The 16,099-nt window shown below is 32.1% G+C and overlaps 1 pseudogene; it reads right to left on the bottom strand.

Moving 5' to 3' along the window:
* Window positions 1–13,795: 13,795 nt before the first annotated feature.
* Window positions 13,796–13,914, bottom strand: LOC118606616 (annotated as a pseudogene).
* Between the last annotated feature and the right edge of the window lie 2,185 nt (window positions 13,915–16,099).

Here is a 16,099-nt window from a genome sequence, read left to right as displayed (position 1 = left end):
ATTTTCTGTCCTTAATCCTGACTATTACTCTTAATTATCCTGGTTTTTTCATGCCCCACAGCCAAAGCAGCTCCCTTGCCCTCCTAGGCTCCTCAAGTGCCAGCATCCTAACATTACCCCAGGCCCCCCACCTTTAATCTGGGAGAAGAGCTCGAATACTGACTCATTAAACCTTGAAAGCAATCTTTGAGATGGGTATCTCCATTATACTCATATTCACATTAGAAAACTGTGGTATGGAAGAAGCTGAGCCAATCTTCCAAGATCACACAGCTAGTGAGTATCTAAACTGTCATTCGAATTCAGATCTTGCAATTTAATCTTAATGACACTTTCCTTTGAAGTCCAATTTCTTTATTACATGCTTCTGTGCCTTTAACACTACCCCTGATGCTTCTGCTATACTCACTCAGTAAGCCTGAAAAGATTTTTCTTAGCACAATGATTCAGGTAAAGCTGTATTGCTCTTCAGGGGAAAAGGAAACTAGGATTTTACAAAAAAGAAAAAAAAGCGCATGTAAAATGGAAATGGTTTTTCACAAGGGACAAAGTTTAGAAAGGCCAGGTATTTGATCAATCTAATACAAATTTATAGAATTAACTGAATCTGTTCAAACACAGCTGATACTAAATTCCTATGACTACAACCTTTCAAAGAACTGACCTTTTTTTCCAGTATTTATTTTTGGTTCATGCAATAAAAAGACAAAGACCACAAATATGCAATTTGAGCTTTTTTTTTTTTACAGAATCATTAAAAGTAAACCTACATTTTCCTGGAAGTTTTTTCTTATGCAAATAAGTTAAAAGTTCTTATACTTATTAATAATATTATTATATAAAAATGAGATGCAATAGTTACATTCTGCAAATGAGTGCCTTCATTCTAACCATCTTCTTGTACTATGACATTTGCTAAGATATTCTGAGGAAAGACCTTTTGTATAAAAGATCTAAGCAGAGGAAAAGCTCAACCTTATTCTTCTATGCAAATTTAGATAGAATTAATTTCATATTGTAAGAATTTCTCAATTTCTGTTAAACTATGTCCTAGATAATTGCCTGTAGGTGAATTATTGCATGCCTGGCCTATTTTTCCAGTGGTTCTCATTATCCAACTGCAGTTGTATTTCCATGGAAAGTATGTGCTTCTCTAGGAGAATAAAAATCATATCTAAAAAGGCATGAAAAAGAATTACAGTTATAATCAATAAAATACTAAAAACACTGAAACCACAAATATCAAATAATAAATTAGTGATGTTACAAGATTTTTTAGAGATGTGAATACTACGTTTTCTAACTCTTGTGTCAAAATCTGCAATGTAGGCTTGCTCGTTTTTGGAGGAACAGTGATGAGAAAGATATATTTAGATCAAATCAACCATCCCTACTGTTTTCTTTGTTTCTTCACTGCTCCATAGAGATCATGTAAAAAGTTAAAAGAAAAAACAACCCTTATTATTTTCTTTCTCATAGCTCTCCTCATCCTCGAAATATAAGGCAAATGACTATCTGCTTATATTTCAGTTATCTATTGCCACAATAATGTTGTGGAACAAAACAACCAAAAATCTCATGGGCTTAAAATATTAACAATTATTTAGCTCATATATTTTAAGTTGATACTTGAAGCCATGGTGAGCTGGGAATTTCTAGCCTAGGCTCGGTTTGCTCCTGTATCTGAGGTCAACTGTAGGTCAGCTGGGATAGGATGACCTTCGCAAAAGAGTTTTGCTCTCTACTTGACTCCATTTTATACATCTTATCCTTCAGCAGGCCAGCCTGGGGATGGTATAAAATTGCAGATATGTTCTTATAGTGATTTCAGAAATGTAAGAGAAAGCAAAGCTAGATTAGCAAGAGCAAACCGCCTAAAAACATTGCGGCTTAAAATAACATCTACTTGTTTTTGTTCATGAGTTATGTGTCTGCTGCATAGTTCTAACTGATCTTATCTGGGCTTGCCCATGAGTGTTCAGTACTACCATGCAGACAGGGTAGTATGGCTTTACCAGGGAGACCTGAGGCTGCTCCATTTGTCTCATCTTCCAGCATGATCTTGTGAGCAAAAAAGAGGCACTGTAATAAATCTAACCAAAAGTAACTTCACAGGGTGATCTGATCATAAATTCCTTAACTGGGCAAGTCATGATAGGTATCACGTCTCAAGCCTATAAGTTCCCTAATAAAAGGTTTATCTTTGTTTTAAGCAAGCCCTGTCCATTGTTTTTGTGTATCTAAGATAACATATCTTTACCATGTCTCTTTTTCAGACCCCATCAGGAGGGTAACTACCCTCAGAAGACCACATAAGCTTGCTAATTATCCTATACCTTGTTTCCTCCCACCTTCATGCAATCTTCCTTACTTTTCCTCTTTAATTCCAAATATATAAAAGAAGCTGCAAAATTATCATTCTCCAGAGCATGTAAGATCTTACTTCCTGGCAGTGCCATCAGTTGGGCTCAAATAAACTCATAAAAATTCTCTACATGTTTGGACACTCTTACATGATAATTTCATTGTGATCACAAAAGGAAAAAGAAAAGTAAAAACATGGAAAAAATTTTCTAAGTTTTACTTGCATTACATTTTTTTAATAGCTCATTGGTCTAAGCAAGGTACAGGTTTGAATCTAGACTCAAGATATGCAGCAGAAATACAAGCTGATGAGTAAATTAAACATAAAGACAGAAGAAAAAAGAAAAAATAAATAAAATAAAAATAAAAGCAGAAAATAATATAATTAAGAAAAGAAAAACAATAGCAAAATTGTGTCTCTCTTGAGCATGGATATAAAATTTTCAATAAAATATTAACAAATTGAAATCAGAAATATATAAAGAGTATAATACAGCATGACTAAGTGAGATTATCCTGAGAATGCAAGTTTGGTTCAAAATCAAATATCAACCAATATGTCTCACCAGATGAGGCATTGGACAGATCAGTATACAAAGAAAAAGCACTTGAAAAATTTCAATATTTATTTGTTATAAAAACTGAATGGACCTCCTCAACTTATACATCTATGCAAATGGTGCTGGAGAAAAAAAAAAAAAACTTAACCATTTAAAAAAAAAAAGAATTTTGATGTATATTTTGAGCTGTATAATTAACTATAAATAGGCCATAGACCTAAATATAGACACTGAAACTAAAACTGTTCTAGAGAAAAACATAGAAAAATATCTTTGTGACTTTAGGTTACTAAAAAAAAAGAAAAAAAATCAATAGACCAAAGATGGAGTTGCTTGGCCCCAGGACAACAAAGCAAAGACTTAAATTCAGGCCTTCCAGGAATGTGACCTTAAACCAATCAGTCTGGTATTTTCTGGTCTCCACTAGTGAGGTAATCTGCTCGGTAAGACCCCTGCTGCCTCCAAAGGAGTGTGACTTCGCCTAAAACTTCGCCTTTTCTTTCGCTAATTTTCTATTCCAGCTGGTTTCTGCCTATAAAAACCTTCTATTTTGTACGACTTCTCAGAACATCTCTCTGATTACTAGATGGGATGCTGTCCAATTCATGCATCCTTCAATGAAACCAAGTAGATCTTTATATTTACTCAGTTAAATTTTTGTTCGTTAACAGTAGTAAGCAAAGATTTTTTAGATATAACACCAAAGTATGCTTTATGAAAGAAATTTCAAAATTGCTTTTATCAAAATTTAAAACTTTCAATGACGTTTCTTAGAAAATGACAAAACAAGCCACAAACTGAGAAAATATTTGCAGAAAATACATCCGATAGAGAATCCAGATTAAATAAAGAACTCTTATACTTTAATAATAATAAGATAAGCAACTCTTCTTCAAAATATTTTGACCAAAAGATTGGATCAGACCCCTTACCAAAGAAGATAAATGGATGACAGTTATACACATAAAAGCTGCTTGACATTATTAGTCATTGGGGCAATGAAAAACAAAATCACAAATAAACACTATTACACACCTATTAGAATGGTTAACAATTTTTAAATGACAATATTAAATATTGATGAAGAAGGAGAGGAACTAGATCATTTTTACATTGCTTGTAGAAATGCAAGATGGTAAAACTACTTTTAAAAGTTTAAGAGATTTTCATAAGCTTAAACATTCCCTACCACACAACCCAACAATCTCTCTCAAAGATATTTAGTCAAGAAAACTGAAAACATATTTACATAAAATTTTGCATATAAATATTTATAAATTTATATTATGTAGAATTGTCAAAAACTGGAAACAATCTATATGCCCATGGATTAGTAAATGGATATTTTGTGATATACTGTTACAATATAATACTACTAAGGAAAAAAAAAAAAAGGAATAAGCCACAGATACATGCAATAACATGGATGAATCTCTAAGTTATCATGCTAAGTGAAAGCAGCCAGATTCAAAATGCTGCACACTATCTGCTTCCATTTTTATGACATTCTCAGAAGGGCAAACTATGGGTAAAGACTACCAGCTCAGTGGTTGCCAGTGGGCATAAGGGAAGGTGACTGGCTATAAAAAGGTGCACAGGAACTCTGGAGTTATGGAAATGATCTGTATCTTGATTGTGGTGATGGGTAAATAACTCTCTGTAATTATCAAAATGAACAGGGTTGTGAATTTAAAAGGGTGAATTTTACCATTTGTAAATTATACTTCCATAAACCTGACTTAGAAAAAAAAATCTATTAAGTGTTTACATTATGAAACTATTTATGTCACTTAAAAGTAAATGCTTTTACTGTGCTAGGATCATCTTGTAACACAAATAGTATACCTGAGATATATTGCAACTATTTATTTCAATTTGACTAACATTTAAAGTCTTCAGAGAGAGAATGCTATCTATTATTTATGTAAAGCAATTAACTGTGATGCTGCATTTTTTTTTATTATTTATCAAGATGTAAATTAACTTTTTCTTTCATTGACTAAATGGATCCTGCAGCTGCTTTTCTCATAGGAATACAACAAAGAAAAAAAAGTTAATCTGTTTGTAATAAATTGTAAAAGTGGCCAATAAACTTATAATAAAATATTTAGTTAACATCCATTTAACCCAAAAATTGACTAAAGAAAGAATTAATGGAGAGTATTAAAACTTTTATATGTGCTATTTTGAGAAATGTTTAGTCATTTCCTGCCTTATTCTTAAAGATCTGAAATCTGTCAATACATCCAGTTGGACTTAAGGTTGGTGCCAGCCATTCATAATTGCTAAGGATAGTTACCCATTTTATTCCCTAATGGTTCTATAATAATACACAGTCAGAATAAAGAATTAAAAACTTAGAAAATAAACTACAAAAATGGCAGAAAAAAAATCTGTAAGACCCTAGTTTAAAATTTTAGCATCAAACTACTTAAAACTATTATGCATTTTAATGTAAATAAGTAGTTTTAGTAATACATTACTGCAGAAAACAGTTTCAATTTTAATTGTGAAAGTTAAAATTTGGATTGAAGTACAACTTTCTACACTTCCGAATTCAGATAAATATAGAAAACATAAAATGATTGCTAGCAAACACAGGGTAATAATAAATCACAAGATTTTCTCAAAACTTTGTCAGCCTACTCAAATTGTTTGTGAGGTAGCAAAAATCAGTAATAGAATAAGTTGGCATGACTGATCTGTACAGCAAAACTGTACAAGATGATAACGAAAAAAGCTTGTTCTGCATTTTTAAGGCTTTGATAATCCAAGCAGAACTGGAACAAGCATATTTGTAGGTTTTGAATCTGATTTACCACTACCTTCCACATCTAGCTGCCCAAATGAGATTCATGTAACCACAAGACCATCTGTAAATGTGAGCTTACATTCCAGTTATCCCCTGGTGAGACACACTCAATGAACCACACAGCTCCCAGCAGATGATTAATCTCATTATAATCTTTTGGTTAGATTTAACACTCTGTCCCTCTACTTTCAAAACTTCTCTCAAGAAATGTGAAAAGTATTTCCATCTGTTTATGGAAAGGCAAATATTTTGACCATCAAACTTATCTACATTAAAATATATATAATTTTACTAAGAATATTTAGCAAATACTATATTTGACTTATTTGTTTCTTCCAACAGCAATGTCTCCTCCATTTAACCTCCTTCAACATTTGGAAAAATCATTCTATGATTAGAAAAATATTTAAATAAATCAAAAGTCTTTAATAAATCTTTCAATAATAAGTCTGGTGACTCTCATTCCACAGAAATTTTAACACAATTCAAATGTCTAAAGGAATACAGATGTAGAGTTCCTAACTCAGTGGGACAAATGGAGCAGATGTGTCCAGGGCTCTGGCTAATTGCACTATTTCCTAATTCATACCAATTTTTAAATATTTTCTCTGGCACAACCAAAAGACAATGACTGAAAAATACACTGCAAAATTCTTTGTGTTTTCTAAATTGAATTATAATATAATATCTGAGTTTAATTGTTTCCCATATGCATGATAAAATGTTTATGTAATATACAGAACCAGAGCCCTCAAGTATCTGGAGGAGTGTATTTTACAAAAAATGTGAGAAAATAGTTTTTAAAATAAAAAGAAAAAGTTACAGTCCTAAGTTTTTAAGAAGTATAAGATCTAGATAATATTAAAACATGGTTGAAGGTACACTAAAAGATATAAAACTTGGTATAATTAGTGACTTATTTCTCTTCATGCATACCATATTAACTGCATAACAAGATGCATTTTAATTAACTGAAAAAGTCAACATCAAACTATTATAATAGGCATTAGATCATTTGCATATTTATCCTCTGAGCTATAAAGACAGCTATAAAAATAAGATCTATGCAGAATCTGGAAAAGCAATGAACAGTTGGGGAATAAGGGTATGTTTTAATATATGTGTTAGAGGGTTTAGCTTCAAGCATGTTCCCTTAAAACATCTGTTTCTCAGTTACACTCTGTATGCAATGGTATGGTTATTAGTGGTCTTGTTACTTCCAAAAATATAAAGTTTATTATTAACTTTGATAAGTATGTAATTTCACTTTGCTCTTTCCACATGTGTTATTGACATAAGATGGCTTGTTTGTTTCTATTTCAATTTGGCATCGCTTATTGTTTTTGGTGAATAACTTAGTTCACATTTTGACTGTTTCCCATGTAGATTATGAAGTACACAAACGGAAGTAAAGAAGACCTGCAGCGGATTTTTGTAACATTGTAGGGTCAATCCGTGAAGAAATTGATAAATACAAAGTATTGCCTCTGAAGAAAACATAGAAGATTTAACCTCAAACAAGAGTAACAAATAAATCATCATTTAAAAAGTATTAATTTGTTATGATACATGTAGATAAATTATAACATGTTTAGAATGCATTCATACAGTCCAAAGAGACTGTGATAAGAAAATTCTATATAGTCCATGTCAATACTCATACTAAAATAATTCTCATCCTAAAATAATTAATACTAGGGGAAGTGTATGGTTCCTTGAGAAATGGGTTACAGTTGTTATCAACTTATTTTAAGTATTTTTATTCTAAATTAGAAATATTTATTAAATATATCCTTTACTGAGTGCCTGTGTACTGAGGAGATAGCAGTAGTTAGCATGCTTAATAAAAACTAGCACAAATAGCACACATTAAATTCAGGTGTTCGTTGATCCTGGGGTGTTAGAAAAGTTGTCTTGATGAAGGGCTATGCAGCCAAGGACTTGGGAATGACCAGGAAGGGTGGAGGCGAGACAAGAACATATGCAGAAGGAGTATTCTGAGCTTGGCAGTGAGAGGAGCGTTGCACGTCACAGAAGTTAAAATAAGGCATCCCAGGCTGTAGTGTAGTAAGATGACATAGTGGTAAAAGGCGATGCCGTATGGAACAACAGGAGAAAACATGCAGTGGCTCTCAGATTAGTGAAATATTTAGAATGTAACTAACAGTGTTTTACTATCGGCGAGATGAAGGTATTGAGGAAAACTTAAAGTGATTACCTTGTGAAGAATGGATTAAATTGAAGTAAGGATGAATTGGGAACAACAGATTAGGAGTGTATTTCACTCAAGAGACAGTAATGACTGGCTTGCTGGTAGTGGGGGGAATAATAAAAGTGGGTGAATTCAAATATATGACAGAGAATCTGCAAGACTCATTGACTAAACTTGGATAAGTTAGAGGAAAAAAAATAATAATGGTTTCTAGAATTCTTTAACTCAAAACTCAGACACTCTATGGGTTTTCTACTGCTGTATAACAAAGCACCACATCCTTAGAGGCTTAAAACAATGCCTACTTATCTGTTCACAGTTTTGTTATTTAGAAGTAGGTCACGGCATGACTGAAATTTCCTCTTGGGGCATCACAAGACTGAATCAAAGTGATGGCTGAGTTGAATTTTTGTTTGAAGGCTATCAAGAAAAGCCCTCTTTTGAGCTTATTCTTGTTGGTGAATTCAGGAGTCTTTGAGGTCATTTATTTCTCTTGCTGGTTGTCAACTAGAGTTTGGCTATCAGCTCCTAGAGACCATTCCCATTCCTTGTCATGTGGCCTATTCCAGCTTCAAGCCAACAATGGTATGCTGAATCACTCCCATGCTTCCAGTCTGTGACTTCCATCTCTGCTTTTGAAGGACTTATGTGGTTAGGTTAGGCTCTTAGGGACAATCTCCCTTACTCAAAGTCAACTGTGCCATATAACATATATCATTCACAGGAATGAAACCCTATAAATTCACAGCCACAGGGATTACACAGGGCATGTAAACCAGAGGGTGGGGGACCATCTTAGAGTTCTGCCTACCAGAGGTGGCGGCACAAATTAGGTAGTGGATCCCGGAAGAGGCTAGAGAGAAGTCGAGTTCATATTAGGAAAAGATGATTTGGATTTGAGGAACTAGTGAATATTCAAGTAGAAATGTGAGTATGCCCTTCGATTTATGCCTCTGGAATTCAGAAGGAAGGTCTGGCCTAGAGAAAGAGAAATGAAGTCAATATTTGCATCTATGAGAATGGATTTTACATCACCTGTGGAGGTCTACAGAAAGTCTAAGACTAAGCCCTAAGAAACTACTGTATTGAAGGGATGAGTAAATACTGAAAATTAGTGACCAAAAGGAAAATCAACAGAATCTGTCATGAATTTCAAGGGGAGAGATAACTGAAGGAAGTAGAATTTGTTTATCTGTATTAAATCTTGCTGAGAAATCTAATAGGAAAAATACTTAAATATACTCCTGGAGATGTGGTGACACAGAGTTAGAGGTTGACATGGACAAAGCTGTTTTTGTAAAATAGTAAATTAAGAAGGTAGACTGTTTGAAGAGTGAAAGGATGATGAAATCCAGACATTGAATCAGTGCATTTTAGACAATTCTTTAAGTGACTTGGAGATAGAGGAAAGGTACATAAGTAAAGATTTTATTTGTTTCTTTAAGATGTGAGAGACGAGCATATTTAAGTTCAAATAAAATGAGAGGAATTCAAAAGTGGCTTTGAAGGAGAAAGACCCTAAGGCTGATGATTACAACCCAGCTGGGGAAGTACATTTTCTAGAAACACCTCTATCATTACAATTTAGCCAAAGGGAAGGATGAGTGGGGAAGTAGAAAGATTTAGATTTATTGGAATCTCTCCTCTAGTTTCTAAGTGAAATTAGAGAGAAGTAAAGCTTTTGAAAATAAATAAGAAAGAACTGAAGCCAAGGAGTTGTGGAAACGAAAGTTTAAATTTGCTTTAGTGGTGAAGGGGAGAGGAAGGTGACTAAAGAATTATTGCCTGGTAGACATTAAGACCTAAATAAAGTCAGATTAATGGAGGAATTAATTGTTTGTACATTTTCTCCAATAGCACACAGATATAATTCCGAGAGTTCTTGATGAAAACTAAAACGATTCATATTTGTTAATCCAGGGTTGGTACTTTTGACAAGGGGCCAAAAGGAAAGACAGCAAGTAAAAGAAATTTTAGTTATTCCCAAGAATGTGGTCAAAAAGAAAAATCGTGAAATCTATAATGAATGAGAGAACACATAATGGGGATAGCTAAATGGATAATACACAGGTAGAAAATGAAATTATTTCAGTAGAACCAAAGAGCTAATATTGTAGGAATAATTGAACATTCTAGCTAAAAGGATACAAGGTCATAGTAATGGCTTGCAATATCTGAGTCAGTGATTTCAGAGAAAGATTTGCTTTCTGTCTTGTAATCACATTTAAGCTTTATTTACTCTTTTTTCTATGTTTATATGATTTTAATACTCACTGCAAATCCTTCTATGCCATAATTTTCCTTTTCTGGGGGTTAGTAATTTTGTTGCATCTCTCAATTGACTGAAGTATGTATTCTAGTCATGTTTAAAATAATGATAAAATATATGTTATATATATGAATATATATGTTAAGTAACTTGAAATTAAGTTATGGTTAAGTACAGACTAGCTCAATTTTCTAATCTTAAAAATAAAATATATACATTCAATAATATCTTCTGCTAAGCATAGTAAAAAACATGTTGCTGTCTTTTCCAGTATGAGTAGGAGGTGGATAAGGGAACTGGAGATGAGCAACGGCTTTTGGATACCTCCTGTATCTTCATTGCCAAAATTTTTGAAAAAGTAACCATTGTCATTATTTCTAATTTGTCAACTCCTACTCATTCCTTAGTGTAATTCATTACAGTTTGATGTCTGACTTTGGCACTCAGCAGAAATTACTCTCAGGTCATCAGAAACTGTCTGATATTGAAATCCCAAGATCTTTTTAACATTCCATTAAACTCTCCCTCAGCTTGTGTGCTTCCCTGGGATTCCATCCTTTGTTCTCTTATAATTTTATTTAGAGGACCTGAGATATCCCTTGAACTCTAATAGTTTCAATAACCAAATATCCGTCTCTAAACTATTCTCTATCAAACTGGAAATTCATATTAAAAATTGCTTACTAAGTCTCAAATATTAATTCTAAACCATCTAAAGGATAATTTCCCATAAAACCTATTTTCTCTGAATTGTTGAATTTTTTGCTCAATGTTGCCTCAAGTCATCATTTCTCAATCAGGAAATCATGTATTCACTTTTAGTTTCCCAGCTCATTACTTCCCTCTACTAATTGTAATTTAGCATCATGTTTTTATAAAGTCGATTTAAAAAAATGTAAATTAAGTTTGCAAATCTATTATATTCTAGTAACTTAAAATTCTGTCTAAGGCAAGAATTTTGGTTTATTTGGTTTTGTAATCTCAGCCACTAGGCCAATATCCACAACATAATAATAACTCTGGAGCAAAACAATTGTAATACATAATACAGAAATCATTAACTATAAAAAAATTATTGAGCATTTCTAGGATTTTTAACATTGTTAGACATTACAACAATTTTACATTGAAATCAATCTTTGATTTTCTGTTCATCATTGATGAGAAATACAAATTAGTATATTAAATGTGCTTCTTTTAATAAAATATAGACCATTTTGAAATTAATAAAATCCTTTAAATTTCTATATGGACTATAAATAGGAAAGTTTCTTCTATATAAATGAAGACATTGTGCAAAACTGACATTTAAAATTAATTAACAGAAAAGAAATTACATTTCTATATGAATAAAAGTGAGTTCTTTGTTCACTGATTACCACTTAAATGTTTGGGAAAGTCCCTAATTATTTATATATTTGACCTCATTTAAATATATAGCAGTCCATTAAGCCATTCCAGGAATTTTTAAACTTACATATCTTTACTTTTTTAAAAAGAAAGTTTATTTACAGATTATTATATAGCAAATTGCTACATTGTACTTTATCCCTTCAATTTTAATTCTTCTATGTAACTTGCAAGAGTAAAGTATTTTTATGAATTTCAAATACTGTATCTGGAATTCTCACTATTGACATTTTATAATGGTTATAGCATAATGAACAAAGTAAAAGAAGAAGAATCAAAATTTGATGATTTAACCAAATTTAACACTAATTTTATGACTTTAGAAAAGTCACTTCACGTTCTGAACTTGAGTGTTTTCATCATTGGCCCAGGTATAGAAAAATTCTGTTAGAAGTCTCACATTATTTAACATTGTTAGTCACAATTCCATCATCTACCTAATATGTTGTTTGAGACTTGGTTTCAACCTCATAATATAAATATAGACTTCTCTTTCTTTAATAATCACTCAAAAGCAAAAGTGATAATGAAGAGAAACTTCACTTTCCTTGAAACCATGGGATTGCTGAAACCTCAATATAAATACTAGGAAAGTGGCTTCTAGAAGCTCTGAAATTGTAATGTAAAATAAAAGACAATTCATACAGGGCTGTAGCTATAAATCTCATAAAAATCAGGCCAAGTGCACTTTTCTCCAAGTAAATGCCATAAATATGTTAATTCCGGCTAAACTTAGCAGCATAAAGCAATAACCATTTTATTATATAGCATGAATTTGTTGGACAATTTGAGTTCTATTCAGCTGAGCTGTTCTTCTATTCCATTTGGACTTGACAGAGGTTATTCAACCAAGTGGTGGATGGACCGGTCTGAAGTGTCCAAAATAGTTTCAATCTCATGGTGCCTTTGTGGGATGACAGAAATACTGAGTTCGACTGGGACCGTCTACACTTGTGCCTTACATGGTTTTTCACTATGGTAATCTCAGAGTGGTTGGACTTACATCTCAGTTCTAAGAGCAAGTGTCCTAGCAATCAAGGCAAAAGCCACATAGCCTTTTGTGACTTACCCTTAGAAGTCACTTAGCATCACTTTCACTGTACTCTACTAGTCAAAGCAATCAAAAAAGCCTGCCAGGTTTAAGGGAAACACCACACTCCAAAGTCTTGATGAGAGGAGTGTCAAAGAATGCGCAGCCATGTTTTAAAACTGTCACAGTGCAAAACCGATAAAATGTTACTGGCCCCATGGAAAACACACGAGCAGGCCACTGTTGAGAGCCTCCCATATGTGGTGTAATTTTAAGAAGATGAGTTTGAGCTGAACAGGAAACACACAGCCCACATTGCAGAAATGATGGAGGAGGGAAATACAGCAATATGAGTAGCTCGAACAGTAGTTCTAGAACAGCTAGTCTCAACTGACTGATGAGAAATAAACTGAAAAATAGAACTAAAAATTATTGTTGTAAAGAAAATTTCTATTTGCCCATAAGATGGCTCTAGTCCTTCCTGCAAATAGCTGTTTCGGGAAGTATGAACTTTATTTAAAGATGGTTAATCAAAAAGAAACAAAACAGAATACTAAAACAAAAAGGAAGGAAAAAATATATAAGTGGTAAATTATATATAGTAACTTTGAAAAGTTGCTAATATTGTATAGAAGAAAATTATGCCTAAACATATGGCTGTAACATTAAATTTTAAAAATTTTAATGAAAATCACTTTTATAAAATAAGAATTGAAAACATAGCTACTAGAGATCAGGAAAATACAGTGAGACTATGTAAAAAATATAATATGTAACCTGGCCAAACTCATTAAAGAAACTGGAGAGAAAAACAAAACTATCACAGAAAAAAGCCCCTACCAAAACCTACAGGGAAGAAAGTGGTATTACTGACAACACGGGAAGAGACACACAGGCCAGGAGTTGAGTAAAATAATCAAAAAGAAATGAAGCAAAGTTTGTAAACGGAAATGGAATATAGTGAAAATGTTAAGTATGGAGTGTAAGTCGAAGAAATGCAAAAAGTTCAATAATTGGAGACCTAGAATAAAGTGAAGAAAATAATGCAACAGAAGACAACTATTTAAATATATAATTCAAGAAGTGTTCCATAAGTAAGGAGAACTTTAATCTATTTTATTTATTTATATGTTTTTTATGCCTATAGCTCCTGGTCTTCCTACGTGGTCTCCTATCCAAGTACTAACCAGGCCCAACCCTGTTTAGCTTCTGAAATCAGATGGGATCTGGCATGTTCAAGGTAGCATGGCCATAGACCAGAAGAACTTTAATCTAAAGATTGAAAGGGTGCACTGTATCCCCAAAATGTAGACTAGTCACTACCAGGACATATCATAGTATATTTACTGGACATATAATAAAGGAATCTTTTGGTTGAAAAGGCAAAAGATTATGGTGGGGAGAAAATATTGTCACAATGGCTGGTGTCCAATTTCTTTACAAAACAGTCCACTTTTAAGAAATGAAGTATTGCCTTACAGAGCAATCAAAGAAAGAAAAAAGCTTTAAAATTTTATGCCCAGAAAAAAATTTTTTTTAAGAATAAAGGCAAAAGGAAAACATATTTAAATAAGCAAGAGCTTATGGAGTATAAAGTTAATGAACCCTCTTGAAGAAAGTACTGAAAAACACACTCGGTCAATCAAAAATTGTTTGATAAACAATTGTAAAAGAAGTGATACTGACTACTAAACTATTTAACTCTAGGATTAAAGCAAAAACAGATAGCGTGGTTAAGATGATAGAACACAATGTAAATAGTATAAAGCCTAATGAGGTAGAAATGAAACAGCTAATGAAAGTGAGAAGGGGAAAGAGTAACAAGGTAGGAGTTAATAAGCAAGCCAATTCCCTAATTTTTTATATCAAATAGAAGATCAGTAGAGATCATCTAAACTTATTAAGAATGCAATATTTTAAAAAAGAAATAAATATTAAATATTTTAGTTCATTAAAATATTCTGCTAAGAAGAAGGGAGGGGAAGAGGAAGGGATTGAAAATGTACCAACTTTATTATTCAGCAAAGTTTCAGTAAGAAATGAATTGATTCATAACTAAAAATTAAAAATTAAAACATCATAATTGTTAAACAAAAATATAAACTTTATAATTAATTTTAAAAACTACCCCCACACATACACACAAGCTAAGAAAATCAAAAGTATAACATAAACTATAATAACAGAACTAAAACCAAGCCTCTCGTTCATATAAAACTGTAAATAGACTAAACACAGATAGTAAAAGAAAAAATAAATCTCAGCTCTACGTTCTATACAAGTTGTCAGCCAAAGCAACGTTATTTAGAATGATGTTTCTTGTTTCACTTTAGAGAAGAAGAAACAAGTTACTTGGAAATATTAAAAAAGAAAGAATGAGAAAAACATACTATACAAATGTAAACAGAAATCAGAGGTTGTGATTTTAATATTAGATAAGATTGAATTCAGGGGGAAATGCTTTAAACAAGATGAAGATAAGACTCAAGTTTCAAAACACATGACTATCTAATAGCATAAATATATTTATACCAAATAACACTGCATTAATATACATGAAAGGAAAAAAAGGGAGAAAAAATGGGGAGAAAGAAAATATATTAATAGTAGGAAAAAGTAATTCACTTCTTATAGTCAATGTTAGTTCAAGAGGACACAAAATTCGTAAGAAAATAGAAGACATAAATTTCATGTTGACTTTTAAGGTAGATCTAATTGACGTGAACCAAACTCAATATCTTGAAAATAGACATGACAATTTCTTTTCAAGAGCACATGGAATATTCACAAAAATAATTACTTTTTATAAGTAAAAAAAAAAAAACCCATAATAAATTAAATGTGTGTGTGTATGTATATATGCGTTCAATGTGTGTATGCATGCATATATATACATGTATATCAGCTTTCCCAACCATAAATTTAGTTAGAATAAAACTTAAACACACACACACACACACGAACAGGAAACAAAACCTACTATCTACAAGTTTACTACCATCACTCTCCACCTACCCATAAAAATCTTCTCTTAAACAATTCAAGTGTCCAAGAGAAAATAAAAGTCAAAATAACAGACTATGCTTTACAGTTAAAACCAGGCTACATGGAAATTCTACATCCATTTAAATTGTATATTCAACATCCAAATAAAGAGGTTAGAACATGAACAAACTTAAGAAAAGAAGAAATTTAGAAACCAGAAAGCAATTTATTGGAAACATTAAAATGAAAGAATTAATTTTAATAGCTAAGAATATTTTTTAAAGAATAATAAAACTATCAAGTAGACCTAACCAAAAAGATAAAAGGAAAAAGCCCAATTCATTGTATGAAAATGATAAAAAAAAAAATCAACAATAAAAAAATTGAATTAAAAAATTAATCCTAAATGTCTGCCTTAATTAATCCTATGAAAAAAAAATATGGCGAGAACCTGAAT

Source organism: Rousettus aegyptiacus, unplaced genomic scaffold (assembly GCF_014176215.1).
Source record: "Rousettus aegyptiacus isolate mRouAeg1 unplaced genomic scaffold, mRouAeg1.p scaffold_m13_p_1, whole genome shotgun sequence".
Taxonomy (NCBI): Eukaryota; Metazoa; Chordata; class Mammalia; order Chiroptera; family Pteropodidae; genus Rousettus; species Rousettus aegyptiacus.
This window is presented reverse-complemented; position numbering and strand designations above follow the sequence as displayed.